The sequence below is a fragment of the Aythya ferina genome (assembly GCF_964211825.1).
Source record: "Aythya ferina genome assembly, chromosome: 2".
NCBI classification, from domain to species: Eukaryota; Metazoa; Chordata; class Aves; order Anseriformes; family Anatidae; genus Aythya; species Aythya ferina.
In genome coordinates, this window is record NC_140297.1 from 16,579,208 (window position 1) to 16,600,536 (window position 21,329).

Sequence of the window (21,329 nt, forward strand, 5' to 3'; positions counted from 1 at the left end):
TCGCCCGCAGACCTGCTGCGGCAAGGGCACGTGTGCTGCATCCCCGTGGTTCTCAGTGGAGGTGGTTTAGAGTGCACAGAAAACCAGGCTTCACTGGTTCATGCACTAAGCCAAAAACCGTTTTCATGTATACATTGGGTTATTTTCAGGGAAACCTGAATCATTTTCCGTGTAAGGAAAGATCTTTTCATGCAAGCAAGGTTACCCCTTGAAGTCAAGTTGGCTCCCCCACAGAAATATGAAAACATCCTTGGCTGCACCACATCAATAACTCATCTTGCTGAAAGAGCAACATTTCAGGGAAGGGGAACGACCCAAATAATGATAAAAATGCTCAGGAAGTGCTGGCTCCCTTTCTGTACATTTATGCAACTGCTACCACAGCTAGGGTTTATTTTCCAGCTTTGCAGCAAGACTCCAGCATTAACTGTGGAGCCATCTCTTCACCTTCCCTGTAACATGCACGAAGAAGCACATGTTTGATAAGAAGTCAGAAGTGAGGTGGAAGGAGGAGGCCTCGAGGTGCGTGCACATCTTATGGAGAGGCGTGGTATTTCCTCCTGCACCCATTAAAGCTGTGCACGGGGCCAGAAGCATTCCTGCCTCCATGACAAGCGCGGGGTAACTTCCAGCTCGCATTTCTCAGGCAGGTGTTTGGGCAGTGCTTCACATTCAGCCACCGGCAGCCAGACTTTGGTGCGTGCCCGGCCCATGTGCCTGTCAGCAGGTCCCTCAGTGGGCAGGCCACAAGCAAGAGTCCCTTCCCATGCAGACCTCCAGGCTGCACGGGCAAGGGAAAGCTGTTTTCTCCATGTGTTTGACAACCACAGAATGGTTGAGGTTGGATGGGACCTCTGGAGGTCATCTGGCAGATGACCCGACATGCTCACAAAGCCCACTTGCCAGGAGGATGAACCAGCACGGTCAGAAGGCCTGCTGGAGATGGTGGGCAACACAGGCCCTTCATGCCCCAGTGTGCAGGAGAAAAATTCTGCATTTAGGCAAGGAGCTGTGACATTCCTCACAAACTTCAGTTGTAAACTGGAATTTGCCTTCTCATAGACTTCAACTTTTTGCAGTGCTCAGTATTTCAGCTGGTGCTATTCCTCTAGGTCTCACAACACTGATGATTCTCGTACTTCATTGCGCCTTTTTGACCAGGAAAGGTCTTATTTGTATTTAGGTAGTGGTTTCAGTGAACTGGGTAGTGATGCTATGTGAAAAGCCATCAAGGCAGAGCCAAGGTGCTCACAAGAGCAACCGGTACCAGAATCCCTACAGACATCTCATCTTCTCAGCAATGATAACGCGGTGCCCTATTTGCCAACACCATCTCAGACAACATCACCTCTGCCCCTGAAAGATTATGAAATGAGGCAGAGGTTAGGCACCAGGGAAACACGCCAGGGACTGGATCCCAGCCTGCTGGGGCTGACTCACCCTGGCAGTATCCCTCCCAAGTGCTCCTCTCACCAGCGCCAGCCCGCGAGGCTGTGACTGTGGCTCTGAAGTCACACGCTCACAGTGACATAACAGCTTCAGGCCTGGCTTCTGAAGACGTGAGCAACCAACTGGGCACATAAGATTGCACGCACATTTGCCAGTCTCATCTATAAGGCCAGTCACCTCAAGCTTATAAATTGGTATTTTTTTTTACAGATACGGGATGTGTTTTCAAAGTGTTAATGGGCAAGGCCCTGAACAACCAGCTCCGACTTTGCAGTCAGCCCTGCATGGAGCAGGGGTTGGACTCAAGACATCTCTTGTTGGACTCAAGACATCTCAGGCCCTGCAGGCCTGTTTCTTTGGGGGCTGCACACATCAAGAGAAGGCTGAGCCACGCTGCACCCCATTGCCTGGAAGAATCCAAGCCTTAAGCACAGGGTGAGACTTGGCACAACCGTGTTGTCCCCAGGACGTGCTGAAGATCAGAGGAGGCCTGTGAGGCTGGCTCCAATGCAGGATGCCAGGGAAGCTGAAAGCCATGGGATCAGGTCCTGTACTCCCCACAAACCAGAGCTGAGTGGCCCTGGCAGGAGCACTGGTGTGCTGCTGGCATGCAGAGCAGAAGGGTGACAGATTGTTTATTTCCACTTTCCCAGCACTGTCAGTGCCTCCACCTCTTCTTTCAGGACATGAGGCAGTAAATCCAAAGTCGTTCCACCGCCAGCTTGTGAGTCAAAGCCATAGGGTGATGCATCTTCCAAAAGGGCACCGGGGAGGCAGAAGTGGAGAAAGACACAGGATGTAGTCCAGCTATATCAGTCTGTCTAGTGTACTTATCCATAATATGAACACAGGTTTCTCTTTTCCTTGAAACAAATCCCCCCTGGGCCTCCATCCTGCACACTCCTTCACACAGATCACTAGCTAGCAGCTTGCTCCCTGCTAGGCTGATGTTTTTATGCTTTTCACCCAAGCCTTGTGAAGTCTCTGTGGTGTTACATAGCTAGCAAAAGAGGAAAGCCGCATGCATTCATTGAGCCTGCTCCTTCCCAAGACCCAGCCCTGGCAGCTAAGCTGCCTCTGGCCACTCAGACACTCGAGATCTCAGCTATTCCCCTGTGGCAGGATCCTTATAATTATCCCCACCTCCTCCTCGGCAGCCAGTGGCACAGACCCAGGCAGGCACTTCAAAAACTCCACACGGGGCATGTCTGCTCCACATCTGCTGGGACAACAGATAGCCACATATATTTAGGGAGCTATGTTCCCACTGGCAACGAGCTTCACATAGCTTCCCATCACAGGGAGGTGCACGTCGGCTCCTCCACAGCCCCCGCAGCCCCCCCAGGCTCACTCCAGCTGCTTCCCAGCATCACGCTGCCAACTGTGTGGGCATGGTGCCAGGGACAAGATATCTTCCTGCATTTGTCCCAGTTTGTAAGGGGCTTCTCAGCCACGTGCGCTGGAGGCTTCAGCTTACTTCCTTGCTGTCGAGAGCTGAGTGCAGCATGGTTTTTTGTTTATTTGTGCCCGAAGCTTGTCTCACCTTTCACAGGATGGGGAGGGAAAGGCTGGTGCTCGAGAGCAGCGTCGAACCTGGAGGAGATGGGAAGGATGTTTCAGTAGCAGCAGGCTCTCTGTCTCGAGCCCTCCTTTGCTGTGGTTCCCCAGCCCTAGAGGGGCTTTCCACAGTGAGGTTTTGTGGAGTCCCTGTGGGGACGGAGGAGATGCCCCGGGTGCCAGACCTCACCACAGGCCAGCTCATCTCCACGGCTGCAGGTGGAGGGGAAAGCTCCAGCGCAGGTCAAAACGAACAGAGTGAATGTACAAGATAGAGAGGAAGTGGTTCAGAGGCCTTAAAGCTAGGAGGGCTGGTTATCATCTTGTCTAACTTTGTGTATTACACAAGATAAAGGTCCTCTCGCAGAAAGTCCCCCCAGTCCTCTTCCCTCCCTTGCTCCCCGGAGCAGGTGGGGATGAAGAACAGTGGAGGAAACACTTCAGGGACAGGAGAGAGCCTGAATGCCAGGGCTGTGTGACACCAGCTGCAGACGGAGGCCTTGCAGACCTCAGCCGTGTGGAGGTCTCCTCTAGGTCCTCCTCAAGCCCTTGGAGGCACTGAGGGGACAGCAGAGGAGTAAGCCTGGATGCTGGGTGGGCCAGGCAATGGGGATGCCTCTGAGCACCCCAGGGCTGCAGTACCTGGAGCAGAGGGACTTTGGGCATGAAGGCAGGGGCAGGCTGGTGACCCCAGCAAGGGGGTGCCTCCATTTTGTGCCCCCCTCGACAACTTTCTTGGAAAAGCCTGTCTCAGGGTGACGTTTCCTATGTACAAGAGCAGTGCAGAAATGAGCTGGCAGAGTGGAAAATTTACTTTAAAAAACACTTTCAGACTTCACCTGAATGCAGAGAAAATCTCTCTCTCTGTCACATTTTCAGGTGCTTTTCTCTACTCTGGGAAGTCTAAGCTGGTTTTATTTTAAACCCTTCCAGCTTGGGGGATTTCCTGAGAGCTTGAAGGAAGAAAGTGTCTGGAGCCAGATCCTAAAAAGGACTTTGAAACTGAAGTCTGGCATCTGATCAGATGATGCCAGGCCTCCATCATATTTAAAGCCTCTTTTTTTTTTTTTTTTTTTTTTTTTCCTTTACACACAAACTTCCCTAGAAACTGGAGGAAAACTTGAACTAATGAGAAACTAAGAGGATGTAGCAAAAACACTGTCAGGGAAAATGTCTGCAGAGCCCTGCCGGTTTGTGCAACACCCCCGACACTGCTACATCACGCAGCAGACCTTGCACAAAAGAGGAAGGGTTCCTGTGGTGAGTTCTTTCTCCACTTCATTTAACCCATGCTTTCCTGTTTGTTTTGATGTCTTTTGGTTGGTGTGGTTGCCTCATGGCAGTTTTCACTTGCCTCTCTCTCGCACTGTGAGACATCCAAGGCATGACCCCAACTGCTCAGTCCCTTTTCAGAGTCTCTGCAGGTTCCTGCTTGCACCTGAAAGGACATTAACTCATCCCGTCAGGGTTGCAGCCTTTCCAGTCTTCCTCTTTCTCGTGAAGGGCATTTTTCCCAAGCAGCTTCTGCATTTACTACTTGGTGGATCACAAAGAATATGGTCAATAAGTTTGCCTCTTACACCTGGAAAGGGGATGGCCCTGCCAGCCCACAGTCCATTCCCTGCTGCTCTGGCTACCAAGGGCTCTGTGGTGTTTCTCTCCTACGTGACTTGTGTCCATGCATGCAGTTAAACAGAGACCTCTTTGGCATTCCCTAGCTAACCATCCAGACACCTGGAACATGCATGAGCATACGTGGAATATGTGGGAATATGTGGGCACTTCTAGTTCTGCAGCAGAGGACATCCCTGCTGGCTTTGCATTGTGGTTCATCAAGTCCAGGAGGAGAAAAACCTCCTGGCTACCACCTCCAGGCCATTGCTGCCCTTTTTTGTTTGTTTGTTTGTTTGTTTGTGTTCCTATTCAGTAATTCAGGAGTCAAAGTTCCTCTCCAAAACTGCCATTATTACCCCTGCTCTGACAAAACTCGGAGATTGCTATCACAATGCAAAACTGACCTGGAAGATTATGACAGATTTCTAAAACTGCCCTGCTAGCACTTAATGACCAGTTCAAAAAACCCGATTTTTACACAGATCACAATTCTCCAGTACCACTCTCTTTCCTGACCTCTCTCAACCCTACAATCCCAAGAGCATTTTTCCCTACTGTTATCTCCTTACCGGTGGATTACGTGTCTTTCACCGGAAGATCAAGGTCCTCCTCCACTTTATTAGCTGAACTGATTACATTTACGTACAATGCCCCTTAATTTCTATTCTTTCTATTCTTTTTCTTTCTTTCCTTCTTTCTTTCTTTCCTTCTTTCTTTCTTTCTTTCTTTCTTTCTTTCTTTCTTTCTTTCTTTCTTTCTTTCTTTCTTGTTTTCTTTTGTGTGTGTTCTTTCTTTTTGTCTGACATCAACATATTTCTTTGTGGAAACAGGCACAGTTCTCTCATTTACTGTAATGTTTCCTTATTAACTAACCTTATCAGCATGACTACTTCCTTTCTCCTTGATACACATTCTTCCTATATCTCCCACTCTATCTTATTTTCCTCTTCCTGTCTCGTAAGATTAGACAGAGCAAACACAAACTTTTTTTTTTTTTTCAACAGTTGAAACTTGGAGTTGAATGGGAAGTTGTCCTGATAATAGGCTATAAGCTGCAAGAACAATTCTCTGCCCAGATCTAAATTTCAAAATCATTTTGTTTGTTTGTTTGTTTTTAACTTGAAGTACCCTGTAGGATCAGCTGGGCTGGATCCAGCCCCCAAAGGTAAGTCTTTCACCTAGGTGGATTTCATGCTGGGAATGCCTCCCTAAGGTCTTACATCTCCACGCTGTCCCTAGAGCACAACATCTGAAAACATCTGCTTGTTTTCACTGTGCGTCTAGGACTTTGAACTCCTTGCCTGTGGCCTGAAAACTCCACTGGACTCCACCTGAATTTCCCTCACTTTTAGTATCTTCCATACCCTGCCCTGTGCCGACCTGTTCTAGTGTGATTCGCTCAGGGTCATTTGGTGTAACATAAAGAAAAACCCACAGGCTTTCACTACTCCCAAATATATTTTCTGTTTCAAGTCCACACTTCATATCATTGCTGTTGGCAAATATTTGCTCTGTAGCAAAACCTGTTATCTCTCCTGCAAGAAGTGTATGGTGTATAAACAGATCTGCATCTCATCCCCCCATCCTGGCCGGAGACTCTGCCTCTGAGTGGCTAACACCAAATCCGTACAAAACTGACTTTGAAAAGGAGACAATTATATATATTTTTTAATCCAAATTGGCCTACTTGCTGAAGGAAAATATGCATAAATACTGCTTACTTAAGGACAGAGTGTATCTGGGCTCTATCCCAGCAGCAGAACGTGAGCTTGGGCAGGTTAGGGAAAGCCTTGTGTTCAGAAAATCTGGTGTTTGTCTGCTCTTCCTTTGTCAGAATGAGGGTTATCAGATATTTTCAGATCCTCAGACAGGAATTCCTACTGAAGAGACAAACACTATTACTCAGAAACATTTTCTGCCTGGCAAAACTGGAACAGACTTGTGGATGCTGACACCAAGTGGGTATTTCAGAGGGAGGAGAAAGTATGTGGCTTGTTCACAGGGATAAGTAAGCGTCAAATTTTGCTTTTCCTTTAGCTAAGCACAAACCAAATTATCTCATAATTTGTTTCCAAAACCTCCTGACTCTGTCTGAACCTAAAATACCCTGAGAACTGCCTTTCTTGCTGCCTCTCACTTCTGCTTTCAGTTGTAACTGGAAATCAGAAGCTCAAGAACACATGAAAATGAAAATAGCGGTGACAGGAGAAAGAGAATTACATTTATTTTTCTGAATACCAATTTAAAAAGAAAAAAGAAAAAGAAAAAAAGAAAAAGAAAAAAGGTTAAAACTTCCCAGACTGTTCTGAGCTTTCGGTGGAGCCTGAAGAAAGCAGCTGGTGCAACTGCAGGTATTATCAGCAGGGCAAGGGCCAGGTCATCTGCCTCCAGGCTGCCTGGAGGCTGCCCATCCAGATGCAGAGATCAAATATTAAATTGCTGACATAGACTCCGAATGGCCAACACTCAGCTTTGCAGCTTGTGGGACTCTCCTTTGTCCTTTTTTATTCCCGGTATGTTGTCAGGACACAATTAATATCAGCAGTTTTAACACGTCCTTCAGGGTCCCCGCCAGCACCTTGCCTGGGCTGGGAGAGGGAGGCATTTGAGCCCAAGCCCCTTGTTTTGGCAGAAGACTTCTTTCTAGCTCAGGAGGAGATCCTCAGCCCTGTCAGAGCCTGTGAGCACTTCCACTGGTAGGAGAAGTGGGTGATGCAATCCCAACCTTTCCTCAGCAAAGCCTCTGCGGCCTTACCCGAAGCCCTGTTGCTATCATGCTGTGGACAATGCCGACGCATTTCCCCATGGTGTTGCAGGGCAATGTCCTGCTCACTGAGCCTTGCAAGGGGTTGCAGGGGGCAGTGAACCATCTGAGGTGTCCATTTCCTTCAGCTCCATTTGAAACCAAAACACTGTCATCTAGACCACAGCCTCTTCTTTCTGTCTCACGGGGCACGATTTCATCCAGACGCTCACTGGATGACATGGGGCTGTGGGGTGTATGAAGACAACATGCTGTTTAGAGGGGGATACAGGGAAATGAAGCTGTGAGGACCGTGAGGACTCACTTCTATGCTGCAGAGAGGCCACAGATCCTGCCTGTGCCTGCATGCATCCTGGACTCGAGGGAGGAGGTGACCTGCCCTTACGAGGTGTGACATCTCCTGAGTCACGGGGAGATCTGGGGCACAGGCACATGTGAAGTCCATGAAATACATCCCTGCAAGCCCATGGAGGTGATGCTGAAGATGATGGCTCTGGGGACTGGAGGAGCAGAGGACAGGTTTCACCACCCCAGCAGGATCTGCTGTCCCTGCTGGGAGGCAGAGGGATATCAGAGCTTTTGGGATGCCACCTCTGCTCCCCTACCATGGCACAGCAAGCAGCAGAGCAGAGGGCAAGCAGGAACATGTAGGAAACAAGCATCCTTGGCCTTGGAAACTTCACTAGTATGCCAAAGCAGCTTAGGTAACCAACCCAAGTGTGATTTCACAGTTGCGTGTGATGGGCCAGAAAAAAAAAATAAAAAAAAAAAAAAAGAAAAGAAATTTACTCAAACCCTTTCTAAAATTCATCTGGAACTGAAACTCTGTGCATGTTGCCTGACAACAATGAATCATAGAGGTCATTTACACAGAAAAACAAGTTAATCGTGTTTACAGCATATAATGAGGAGATACACCTCCCACAGCTTCCCTAGGCAGTACCTTAACACCCAGAATGGTGTCATCCTTGCAGAAATTTGTTACTGTATATAATACTAAATTTAATTTTTCTTGGTTTCTTCAATCTTGCAAGCAGGAGTGTCCCCCAGAGGTGGAGATGTGCTGGGGTGAGGACTCACGGGTGGGAAGGCAGTATGCTGTGCCCTGGAGTGAGCTTTTATTGCTGCACAACATGCCAAAGGATGCTCTGGGCACTGTGATGTTGTTCTGGCCAGCTGGCCAAGCTCTGGTTACTTAGCCAAGATTATTTGCCCCACTGGCAAGCAGAGGTCCTCCAGCTGCCTCTATATCCCTGCCCCAGCATGCCAGATCCATGCCTCAAAACAAATATTGATATACTGCAGCTTACTGCCTCTCACAGAGGGAACAGGAGTGATGGCCAGAGCTACAGAGTCCCAGCTACAGCCCCAAGCTTCAGTCTCTTCCCCCTGGGCATATGCACAGGCAAGAGAAGTTAGCCTGCTATGCTGGCACTGTACAGGGCAGTGCTACAGTATTATTTAAGGTCTTTGCTTTCTCTGACTGACATTTTTGCAGATCAGCTGAGGTCCAGGTCAGCCCCATTCCTTTTGGGACAGCCTGAGCCCCTAAACCCTGTGCAAAGCCTCAGACTCCAGCTCCGTTTGAAAGCTTCTATCGCCATCTAGTGATGTTTTTGGTAGAGGAACATTTTCGGGAACTTCACGGCTGGCACCAGCCAGTTCCATCCACTAGAGCCCAGAACGGGACAGGGAACAAACGAATGAATGAATGAAGACTGACTGAGAGCAGGGCTACTGCAACTGCTGTCGCCTTTAGGTTTGCGGTGTGCCAGGTCCCTGCTAGCCTCTGGGGATGTCATCTTTCCGAAATGTGGCTGAGGCTGTGTAGATGGCCAGGATGGCACAGGGTGCTACTGGTGGGAGCAATGCCCCATGGATGCTGAGGCCACTCGGTAATTCTTTGCTCAGTGGGCAGCCACCAGCCACCAATTAACATCCAGGACAAACCTTTATAAAGTCATCAAATACAAGATGTGATGCAGAGGAGAAGCATAAACCACAGGGCAGTTAAAGGTTCTCTTTGTAAAAATGAACTCACTAAACTGATCCATAGAAAATGATGAGCATTTGTCTACCAGTCCTCCAGTGATGCAGATTCATTCACTGCAGCCGAATTTTCTTAAATGGAAAACTGTAAGAGATGCCCTGAGGTATTTGTGCAGCAGGAGCAGGAGGATCCACAGTCACAAGATCAATACATATATATATAGATGTAAAAAGGTTAAATAACACCATCACTGGTTTGTTGGCTCTGTCCTTAGATGCAGAATTGTGGCAGTCACAGGCTGCCTCTTCACGAGGTGTCACACGAGTGTGTCTCTGCTGCAAAGCTGGGACAAGAGATCCTTTGCCCTTCTCCAGGCACTTGTCCCCATCCACATGCAGACCACATCTCCCTCTCACTCTTACCTGGAAATGGATCTGACTGAAAAAGGATCTCACAATGAAACTGAATGAATCTGGGAGCGAGCAGGCAGGGATGGGGAGCTGGGATGTTTCAGCTGCATTGCTGCAGAGCCTCCAATCCCAAACCTACCGTCTCAAAGTTTTGTGGAAAGGCACCCTGACAAATGTAGCTTATCTTTTGCTTTCCTCTTGGTTTTAAAATCCAATTTCATTTTCCTGGAACTTTTTCTTTCGTTCTAGTATCTTCCTTCCTCTGCGTCACCACAGGGCACCTGAGTACAGCTGTGTGCTCTCGCTCGTGCTGCTGGCCAGCTGGTACCGAGAGGTCTCCATTGGGCACATCCCCACAGCTGATTCACCGTGCTGTTGTGCAAACGCCATCAGCACTTTCTTCTCTCTGTGCCACTGCTGATACACAGCTTTTCTACTTCTCCCTTTCGTTCTTGGTCTCACTTTCACCCAAACGGCTTTTGCCATTCACTACCAACACCCAAAACTTCACTGGGCGTGAGTCAGCCCCTGGTTCCCTTTCCATGCAGTGCTGGAGGAAGCAGATATTTGCCATGGCATGCTGAGATCAGCTCTGCTCTGGTGTTGGGGCCATAATTACTGCACAGGGGTGATCAGTCTGAGAAGGTCTGCGCTGCCCTTTTGGCCTGCTTTTGCCCATTTTTCAGCTCCCCAGGTTTCGCCCAGCCTGCTTGCACGTGTGCTGTGAGCAGCCTTCTGCTGCCACCTGAGGACTTGGTGATTTCACCCCGGCTGTTTCCCCAACACCCAGCTGCCTCACAATCTGTGAAAAATACAAATACGATCAATATAAAAACATAAGATACAGCTAATGTTTTGTTTAACGGCTGAGTCTTGGAAGGTTTTTGCTGGCACTCCACCCCAGAACTGGAGCTGTTGTTCCTTTGTAATTGTATCAGCTTTGAAAAGAACATTTATGGAACCACATTTTACAACCAAATGGGAAGTAATGATCATGATCCTTTTTTTTTTTTTTTTTTTTTTTTTTGCCTTGGGAGAATTCACAAACTTTGTGGTGAGGCTTTCTTGGACTTTCCAGTGAGGTCACTCGTGGTGGAAGGGAGGGAACAAAAACACAAAAGCTGGGATAAAAATAAATAAGCTGAGGGAAGTCACCAGTAACCCTTGAAAACAAGGAGAGATGCAAAGAGAAATTGAATTGAAAAAAAAAAAAAAAAAAAAGGTTTATTCACTGTTACCAGAGCTGGACTGGTTTCATTTATTGATGTTGTAATCTTGGTCAGAATTTTAAAACAAGAGCTCTTGGACCTCCTTTAGCTTGTGTCATCCTTTTTATGTAGTATTTTAGAAAATGAACTCACTGCCAGAAACTGTCCGATAGGTGCAGGGGATTTCCAGTGGATTTCAAACCAGTAGCACTGAATAGTTGTAAAACGTTAGCTTCATACTCAAAAACCACAAGCCATTTACCAGTGAAATCTCTTTTTGAGGTCTTTCAAAACAAACACGTTGACTACCTCTGTTTAGCCTGAAGAGATCAAAAGTTTGGACACTGTCCATTCATTCTGAAATACACAAGAAAGCAGCCTACAGACCAACATGTACTCAGGACTCCTCCAACATTGGGAAAATAACCCTAACAAATGAAACTACAACCCACCTCTGCCGATTCACTGGTGATTTTTTGGTCAGAAAAATAATTTTCTGAATCCTTCTTGAGCACTGATTTGGCTCTTTGTAGGAAGACAATGGGGCTGAACCTGCTTCTTCCTCTCCTTGCACAGGAAATACTCCAACTATTCCTCCTGCATTCAGAAGCCTGAGCTGTGTAGGCTTCTCAAAGCATCACAGTGCTTTAGTGGAGGTAATACTTACGCTGTGATATAAGTGTTTTTTAGAGTATGTGCTGTAGGAAAGGAGGAAAAGGACTGAAACCAGCATAGGAAGCCAACTGGTGGTCTGTGACCATGCGCACCATGGTCACTGCCCTGCACCCATCCTGAAACCAGGCAGTGATGTGCAGCATGGTTCACCACTGCAGTGTGGACCACTACCCAAGCATGGGCCATCGCTCCAGCTCAGGTCCAGGAGGGTGAGCAGCACCAGGAGCTCCCTACAGGCACCCTCCAAAACCCCACTGCAGCCCAGTGGTTCTGTGCCAACAGAGCACAGGAGGCAAGCCTTGCATCATTCGGGATTTTTGAGTTTTGGAAGGCTTGTCCAGCATATGGTGTGGGAAGATTTCAAACACAGCACTTGTTCTCAGAGTTTTGAGGGAAAAGTAGCATGCACTTGGTTTTGAGCTAGCATGAAGACCTACATACTGCTATAAGTGCAATTTGCTGAATGCATTGGTGTTATGTGATGAGCACATGCCAGTAAGGACAAATGAAGTCAATATCTATGTGTGCTGCTCAGATGGGAAGATAATACACCTGGCATGAATCAAAACTCACCCCAGCCTAGTGGTTTTTATCACCATCTGACCATATAAACATTCCCTTGCTTGTACAGCCACACAGTCCACTTGCTTGTACGGGCCACACAACACTGTGACTGACTGACATATTAAACAGGAACTATGGGTTTCCCAGAAGCTCATGCCACTTCTTTGACAACTGTGCAAGGACTTAAATATATATGGAGTGCATGCCGGTATCTCCCTCCTTCATCTGCAGGCAGGACTGTGAAGGCTGAGCAGGGCGGTTTTCTGTGTTTTGGTTTTCTTTTGCAACAAAAGCAAACAGCTTTGCTTTTGTTGGCAAGGGGTTCCTGTTCCAGGTGAAGAGAAATCATGCAGTGAGGAGCCGCCTTCTCTCAAAAAGTTTATTAGTTTATAAAAAATGGCCAGGAAGTTCCTCCCTGCCTGGCTATAATGCCGCTTCCTTCAGCCTGCAAATTAAAACTGCCCTTTGGCTGCTCTGCTTTGTATACAGTGCAGTGCTTATTAAATAACATTTGACTAAAAAGGATCTGGAAAATCAAATAGAGTTTACAAATAGTTGATAGTGATAAAGGAAGCTACATAAAGATAAGCGCTTTCATGTTTCAATGGAAACAACAAGACCTATAAAAATAATCTTCAGTATACAATGTCATTTCCTTGAAGTATAAACCACCGGTCCTGTCTTCTACAAGCCTGGAACTTAGATCTCAATAAAAGTCATACACAAACCACTTCTTTGCCACTGGCATGTTAGCAAACGCTTTTACTTGCAGTGGTTTCTGATGAAACGAGTCCTCAGTCATTTGAAGTCTTCCAAATCTTTTCACTAGTAAGATTTTTTGTAACCGTGTTGGTTTAAGGGTCACTACACCTCAGCACCTGTCTTTAGCAGTTGATTTTAGAAGCAGCTCTTAAATTGGTGTAAGTTTTTACAGACTTTGCCTTTTTCTGAGTGACATTTAGAATTTATTTTTTTTATTTTTTTTTTCCATAATTTGAGCAATAATGGATTATTTCTATTTAGGACCAAATGAAAATCATATGTTTCCCATTCAGACTGTTTGGGATTGAGGTGGGGATGAGTTGGCAGTGGGAAGATGGAAGCGTCTCCAGCGGTTTTGCATGCTGGATCGTGTGAGAACAGCATCCTGACGTTTTATGTGTAGGTGAGCTCACCATCTGGGCAGTCTGTGTTTGGGAATTGGTTTTGCAAGTATGTTTGTGTGTCACTTCTATACACAAGCATTTACAAAACTAAACACTACTAGTGCTTTCATTAAAAACCCTTGCAAATCTCTCATTCAAATTCATTTATTTTAGAGCTAAAATAAAACAAAGTGCCTGCTGAAATAATATACACCAGCAAAAAAAAACTGTGTGACTGTAGGGTGAAAGTCTTCAGACCGGGAAATTAATTATATTTAAAGACACTACATCCTCCCCTAAAATGCTTTGTACAATTTCCCTTCCCCAACACAAAGAGCACTTCCCTATTTATGTTGCAGCAATGACAAAGCTTGCAAATTACCCCAAATTCTGCAATAAGCTTTTTTTTTGACTCCCGTACTGTTGGAGTAGGCAGATATTTATGAAAATTTTCTTCCTCATTACAAACAGTCGTGTCCTGATGGTTGCAGGGTATGGATGCTGCAGTGAAGCTGGCGGGCTGCAGAACCTCAGAGGCTGGGGTAACCCCTCCACCTCCCCCTTTGGATGGCAGAATGAAAGCCCTGTGCTCTCTAAAATCTTTTAGGGCTCTGGGAGGGGGCAGGCCTGACTCCGAAGCCCCCCAGCGCTGCCCAGGCTGACTTTGTGCCCACCTCCCCGCTCCCCTTTTCCCCCTGAGGCCGGCAGAGGGCAGCCCGACCCCCTCAGCCCAGAGGCCATGGCGGCCATTTTCCTCCCGCCCTCGGGGGGCCGGGGGGAGGAGGCGGCCATGGCAGCCACCAGCGGGCCCACAGGGGGCTAAGGGGGCTGGGGACACTCAGGGGGGAGCCCCCCGGGCACGATCCTGCCGGGTTTTGCCCCACAAACTGGTGGGGACGGCCCCAGAAACTCAGCCCTGCATCCCTCAGGGGCAGGTTTCATCACTCCTTTCCCTTCCTTCGAGGAAGTGGCCGCGGGGCAGGATGAAAGTGTTGCAGTGCCAAGCGCTTGGTGCACTGTGGAAAGTACAGAAATTCCTGTAACACACAGCAATGGAGCAGTCAGACTAACAAAACTTCCTTTTTTTTTTTTTTTTTTTTTTTAAATCCTAATGATGTATGTCTTCATATGGATCTCGTTTATCCGTGCCTAAGTCCTCTCAGAAACCTGATATGGGCATGGCTCAAATGAAATCACGAGGCTGTAAGCGCCAGAGATAACGTGATATAACAATCCTTTTGTTCAACTTAAAATTATTCCTACAAGTGTTGCTTTTCAGTTTCATTGAATTATACAGTTCCAGTGTTTCTCATTGCTCTTTTTCTACCTTTGTAATCATTTTCAGGTCCTGCCTTCTAGCTCCCACTACCTCCACATCATTTCTTGACACCAGCTGACCAGGGCTGATCAAATTCTTGGCAGCCTTAAGGATTTACCCAACAGTTTGAAATACTTTTGAATTGACTGGGCTAGAGGATATGTAATGGGGAGAGAGCAGGGGCAGCTAGTTTGGAGCCGTGGATCTAAGTTTTGTAGGATCTTGTGTTTGTTTGCAAATCCCTCCTGCATACGTGGCTCGCAGCTTGGTTTCTGTCCCAAAATGTGCTTTAATACCATAATGCTGCGGTCACTGTAGTACCGTGAAGTGAGTATAGCCAGAGCTGGAGCACAGGCAGGCTGACAGCCATCGGGGGAAGCAAATAAGTGATTTCATCCCTCTTTGCAACACGCGGTGGAAGTTCAAATCCTGCTGTCGTGCTCTGTAAAGGGTGTTGATACCTGCCTTCCACATGCTGGCACAGCCTGCAGGCACACGGTGACCACTGCAGATGGTGGGTGGGAGGCTCACATGGAGGGGCAGCATCAATTAGCACTGGAAAATTGGCCCAGAAGATGCTTCTGACCTGGGGGCACCCAGCTCAGCAGTGCGCTGGGTCTGGACAAGTGCAGGTGTCTAGACTTTGCACTGTGCCTGTAGCGGTTCTGGTGGATGTAAAAATAATCTGGCATGTTTGTAAGGGGAGAAAATGACCAAGGCAAAGCTGTTCCTCCAACTGAAGGATATGAGAGGAGACACTTTTATAACCATCGGAGTAATCCTAAACAAATCCTGAAATTTTAATGGGAGTCATTTTAGCATATTTCCTGTAATTTGTAATATTTATTTTGATATACGTTCAGAAAGTTTATGTAATATTTTTTATGCATGAGCTACTTTTGGCAAAATATAGAGATCTTCACATGCGTACAAATTTGCTATTATGATTGGCTGAGCTTTAATAAATGATTTGTAACACCGAATATTGGACATGTGTTTGGAACAGAGATGTGCCAGGACCGCATTACCTAGTGCTCCGGCATGGAAATATCTGCTTATGGCATATGACCTGACCTCAGCTGGCCTTTGTGTGACCGCTGTAGGAATTGCTCTGACTTGTAGCTCTGCTTTTTACCCAGAAAGCTTTTCCAGCCTATACAAGGCAGTAGCTTTAAGGGGCAGATTTATCACTTATACTATCATATACGTTGTACCTATCATTTTCCTGTGACTTTGAGAGCATTCTATTCTGGTTTTGAAGATTCTGTGAACAACATGAGAAACAGTGGTGAATGGACCAGAAACTGATTTCACTGTCACTCATAAAATCAGAGAAGCCGTCTGTCATCAGAGTAATTCTGAATTAAGGTCTTAATCCAGCTTGTTCCGTCCATTAGCGAGTGTGATTAATTCCTGCAGGTGGTTGAAAATGGTGCAGGAAAAAAAAATAAAAGCTGTAATTTGGTAAGAAACATTGAGAAACAGGAGTTTCTGAGGTACCTGCATGTGCATCCGTGGGAAAGCTGTGCCCCGTATTAACTAACCATGAGTAATTGTTGTTTTGTGTTGTAAGCATTCTTTCAAAAAAGAACAAACTTGTCAAATGAACTGTAATGGTTTTCCTAATACACGAGAGGATGTGCTGCAGTGCTTGATGTCCTCGATCTGCTGGGTCCCCTTCCCCACAGATCCCACTCGGTGGCCCTACCCAGTAGTAAGATGTCCTCTCCTTCCCACTCGGGGTCTGGGGCTTCCATACATCACTGACCACTGTTCACCAAAGGAATTTTCTGCTGGCCACCACCCATCTCAGTGCCGGTTATCCAGCCCTGAGGCCGCTGCAGAAATGACACGTCACCCACATCCTTCATAAATCAGTCTCCTGACTGACTTTCTTGGACCACGAAACAGAGAGGAACGGTGCAAAGCCCATGTCTGCAGCTGCAGATCCCGTGGGGATGCTCCTGCCTGTGAGCACACACCTCCGTTCTGTGCCCGGTCCTGGCAGCGCTTTTTCCTTCAGGAGGCGTTTGAGAACTTGGCCGGCTGGGATGAAAGGCTTTTCTGTTCCTCTGGATGCTGACCTTCTGCTGAAGGCCACGCTGGCCATGGCTGGGAGCGTGTTAGCCAGTGCCCAGCTCACCCGGGCGATGGACAGGGGGGTTGAATTCTTGGAGCAGTGCAGCTACAGGTGAGGATCCTGAGCCTGCATCTACGCCATGCACTGCACCAGCCTGCCCAGCATCTACTGCTCGTGAGGGCACTTGGTTTGAAAAGAACTGGAGGCACCGAAGTGCACCTGAACTAACCCCTCTCTTTTAGGGCACATCTATACACCAAGCTGATCAAGTTTAGCTCAGATCAGAGAAGAAACTATACTGGCTTCCAACTGCTGTTAAGCTACACACTTTGCACACTGCAGACCCGTGCATCACTGAAGCATTGCTGCTTCAGCAGTGGTGCATGATGAGAAAGGGCAGTTACATTATTTTCTAGCACCATCTAGTGGGCAGAGAGGCCCCAGAAGTAGCCTTCCCACACACTTCATGTTAGCAAAATGTTTTCTCATTACAGCAGGTTTAAACAAACGGTTATAAAAGCTTGCACTTGACCTCTCCTCTTTTGTCCATTCTTTCCTTACCAGCGCTGTTTCATGAAAAGATGCACTGATGTATGAACAAGCTGTCTGGCCCAACCCTGGAGGCATGGGGCTGCTGAAGAGCACCAGAAGATCTCAGTTTATCATCAGCCCTTCACGAGAACTTGACTGGACAGGCTCTGACAGAAACTGAACATTTGGTAAGAAAAAAATATGTTTGACAAAGCTGCTACTGATCTAATTTTGCTGCCTGAAATGCACCGGACAAGCCATCTGCAAGCAGATATGAAAAAAGAAAGCATTAATTTTCTATTATTTATAGCGTGTCTGTCACACACACAAAACGTGCCAGAATTTTCTTGGCAGTTGTTTCTCCCCTTGGTTTAAAAAGCACAAATAGTAAACAGAGAACAGATAAGACTCAGCCACCGCAATATATAAAAGGAGGCAGTGAACAGCAAGGCTGCCTGCAGCCCCTGAGCACTCCCGGAGCTGGGTTTGTAGCTTGTGTTCAAATCAAACAACCTCCAAGCTGAGCTTTAATGTAGCTTTTAAGCTGTCAGTACACGGAGAGCCAGGCTGACAGGTACCTTTCAGCAAAAGCTCTGCCTGCTCCAAATGTGGATGAAGACCAAGCCTGTTTGTTTCCATCCAAGAGAAGGATGCAAATTTAGGTGCTGTCTGAAGGCATATGTGGGAGGAAATATGTAGGAGAGCACGGGGTTCTTGCTTGCCGAGTGGCACTCCTCACAGATCAGGAATCTGACCAACGGGGCTCTAACCCCAAGCATATGCTGCTGAAGTTTTACTTGCTTTAGTAGACTTGTACCTTCCTCACTCAGAGCTGAAGCAGGGTCTGGCGTCTGGATTTCAAGGAGGTTTGGGAGAAGCCTGTCCTTTGTTTCTGTGCAGACTTTTTTTCTGCAAAACACTTGCATTTGTGTTATAGCTGTATGTTTACCATTACTCAGCAACTAAGTGCCTTTTTTTCATTTGTATGCTCCCAGATCACCTGGCTTATGCCATGTTTATGTTGATTTGTGGAGAATTGTTTCCAGTTTTTGCCAAATGAGAGGACGTCTCATCCACTGTAAGTAACCTAAGGTGTAAATCAATTCTGAAAGAACCAGTGGTGGAACAAGAGAGGATGCAGTCAGAAAAGGGCATTTGGCTGGATCCAGCATTGCACTGATTCTATAGGTAATGTTCATTCAGATCCATGTTTCCTTATCTCAGTCAGAGAAGGAGGTTGTAGTAGACATCACTTGAGGGACAGAGCTGGTGGCAGTTCCTGTGCAAGTGATGCCTACTCTGGGAAAACCTTGTGGGTGCTGTTGCAGCTGGCACAAGCAAAGGATCCCTGGCCAGGATGTTGGCTTCTTCAGGTCTGCCCAAGCCTCTGCTTTGAAATCTCAGGGGTTCATTTCCCTGTACCTTATTTCAACTTCTCCCAAGCACAGAAGATCCGGTCTCCAGTCTTTGGTTGAATGTTTTTATTTTCTGAGCAGGACTGCACCCAGTTTGCACAGTGCTGATGTAAACATCAACCTCAAATAATTAGTGCACGTGGCCAGTTAATCATCTAGCTGGCTCCAGGTGGAAACACGCCAAGACATTTCTGTAGTAGTGAGGCCATTACATTTGTACTTTATTTGCATTGGATGTTTAAATATTTCTGCATCCCCGTCACAGTTTCCCCCACTAATTCTTATAAGTGTTATACATGTTTTGGATGGAGCTGAGCAGAAAATATTTTCAGTTAATATATACATTTGTGGCAGTTTTAGAGCAATTGAATCAATTTGGGTCAAGTCTGATAAATCATTTTGACAAAAAGCAGGGAGAAACCTGGAAAGCATCTTGACGTTTTGTTTAAAAAATGATATTTTCATTTTGAAATCAGACTATATTTAAAAATGAAAAGTTCAAATCAATCCCAAATACTTCTTTCCAGTTGGGAGCTGAAAAAAAATCCATTATTCACCCAGTTCTACTGGGGAATTTGACAGGGCTTGGTGACCTAGTGAGCACATCTTAATAGGAGAAATATTTATGGATAATTTGTGGTTGACCCTATAACACCTTCTGACTCTGGACTGTCATGAAGGGTTTTGCAAGCAGGGGTCTTGCTGTATGTGTGGCACTCCTGAAGAGAGCATCATGCAGGTGACCATCCCTTCCAGAGTACTTTCAAGGGCTGATGAATCACTGCAGCACGAGGAGAATTTCTGTGAGGCAGGAGGCTGGATTCCTTGCAGGTAACATTTCCCACAATCTCTTGGCCAGGAAATTTTGGTGGCAGCGTTCATAGAAGGATTCTCCATCTCAGCTCTTGGCTCAGGTTCAGTACAATCCCAACAAGGAGCATTATGAAGAAGTTTGTCAGGTCTTGCCCTTTTTTAACACCCAGGTGTTAAAAACACCTGCTGATGCATAGCTGTTAAGCTTTCAGCGTGCGTACTGATTGTGCTTGTAACCTATACCCATACCCTACCCAAAAAGAGAAGGTAAAGCATGGTTCGTGTATGGGTGTTGCACTACAGCACCCAGCAACAGCCATTTCCTGCTCTCTCATTAGTGTGTTGCTCGTTACCATCTGATAATGATATGCTGCTGTCAGTGCTCTGGCTTGTTTATACTTGTATAAGAGCATGATGTATATAAATACCCCCACCCCCCCATGAATATATTTAATTGTGAATAAAGCCTCTGATCAGTTTGATCCATCCTCTGGTCATGTTCTGACTTCTGTTTGCTTGTTCATTATTCATCAAGCATTTGCAGAATAACACAGACAAACAGTTTTCAGACTATGAGTTTTCTGGGAATCATTCACTTCAGCTATTCACTATTCATCTTTTGTGGTATAAGACTGGCTACTTAAACCACACAGTGGTTTTTTCCTTAATTCCTAACTGGGTATTTATAAACAGTAAAATAAAGACGGGCGAATTGTGAATGCATCTCTTTGATTGTGAAGATCCTGTTTGCCTGCCTACGTGGGCATACGTCCCAAGAGCAGCCTTGCCCGGAACTGTGTGCATCCGTGTAAACACAGAGAAATTTGGCCTTTGGGGAAAGATCTGTGAATATAAAGGAGAACAGCGAGCTGGAGCCATGTTTCAGGGCATTGAACCTACCACGTACGTGTTTTGGATGGGATCTAGCAGCTCTGCTTTGCCTTGCAGTGCTGAACAACCCTACTGGTTCTCACATTCAAGGCTTTGGTTTGCCTCCTAGCTTTATGCACGTGCACGTCCCTTCTAGTCAGAGGGCTCTCTGTTTGGGTGGCTCATTGGGCACCTGTGTCCCTGGATGGACTCCATCTCCTGCTGCTGATTCCCTCTGTGCTTCGGAGGGCATCTCAGAGGGGTGATGGATCACCTCTGATGGTGCCAATTCCCTCAGTGGACCCCAGGGCTTGAGGCTCAACCACAGACACTGGCATTTTCCTAGACTTGCTGGTGTCAGTGCTCTTGCAGCTCACAGAAGTCCATCCACAGAAGACTGTGAGCACCTTTGAGGGGTTGGCTGCCAGGAGCCTGCCTAGTTTCACGTGATAATGAGGTATCTTCACTGTCAGTAGGAGTGATTCATGGAGCGAAGGAGAGATAAGGTGAAGGACTGTGGCGAGCTGAAATGATTTAGCTTTTAGTGGTATTTTCCAAGCAGAGATCCTTCTGGGGTGTGCTTATATACTATCACCACCAACGTGCTGCCCAGGCAGACCATACTGAGAACCTCCAGACTGTGGGAAAACTGGGTGTCTGGAGAATTTAAAAGCAAAAATATCCCAAAATATCTATGGTTAACACAGCAAGTGACCGGGGGTTTTGCATACTACATCTGCTTACGTGCTAGCTTTGGTCACCACAATTTTTTTCAACTTGAGCCTAGGCAGCAGTGGTATCCTGGGGCAGAGGGCGATTGGCTTACTCGCTGCCAGCTAAGAGATCCATTTTCTGTCATTTGTTTTGACTTGTTTCTATCTGTGTATCTATTTCAAAGTTTATTGCAGAGCCCATTATCATTGTAA

At 46.7% G+C, this 21,329-nt stretch overlaps 1 long non-coding RNA gene across 1 annotated transcript; it reads left to right on the plus strand.

Moving 5' to 3' along the window:
* Positions 1-4,151: 4,151 nt before the first annotated feature.
* LOC311432762 lies at positions 4,152-20,019 on the plus strand. Its single transcript, XR_014690298.1, has 3 exons — positions 4,152-4,266; positions 17,339-17,493; positions 18,301-20,019. It is a non-coding gene; the product is annotated as an uncharacterized lncRNA (long non-coding RNA).
* Positions 20,020-21,329: the final 1,310 nt, after the last annotated feature.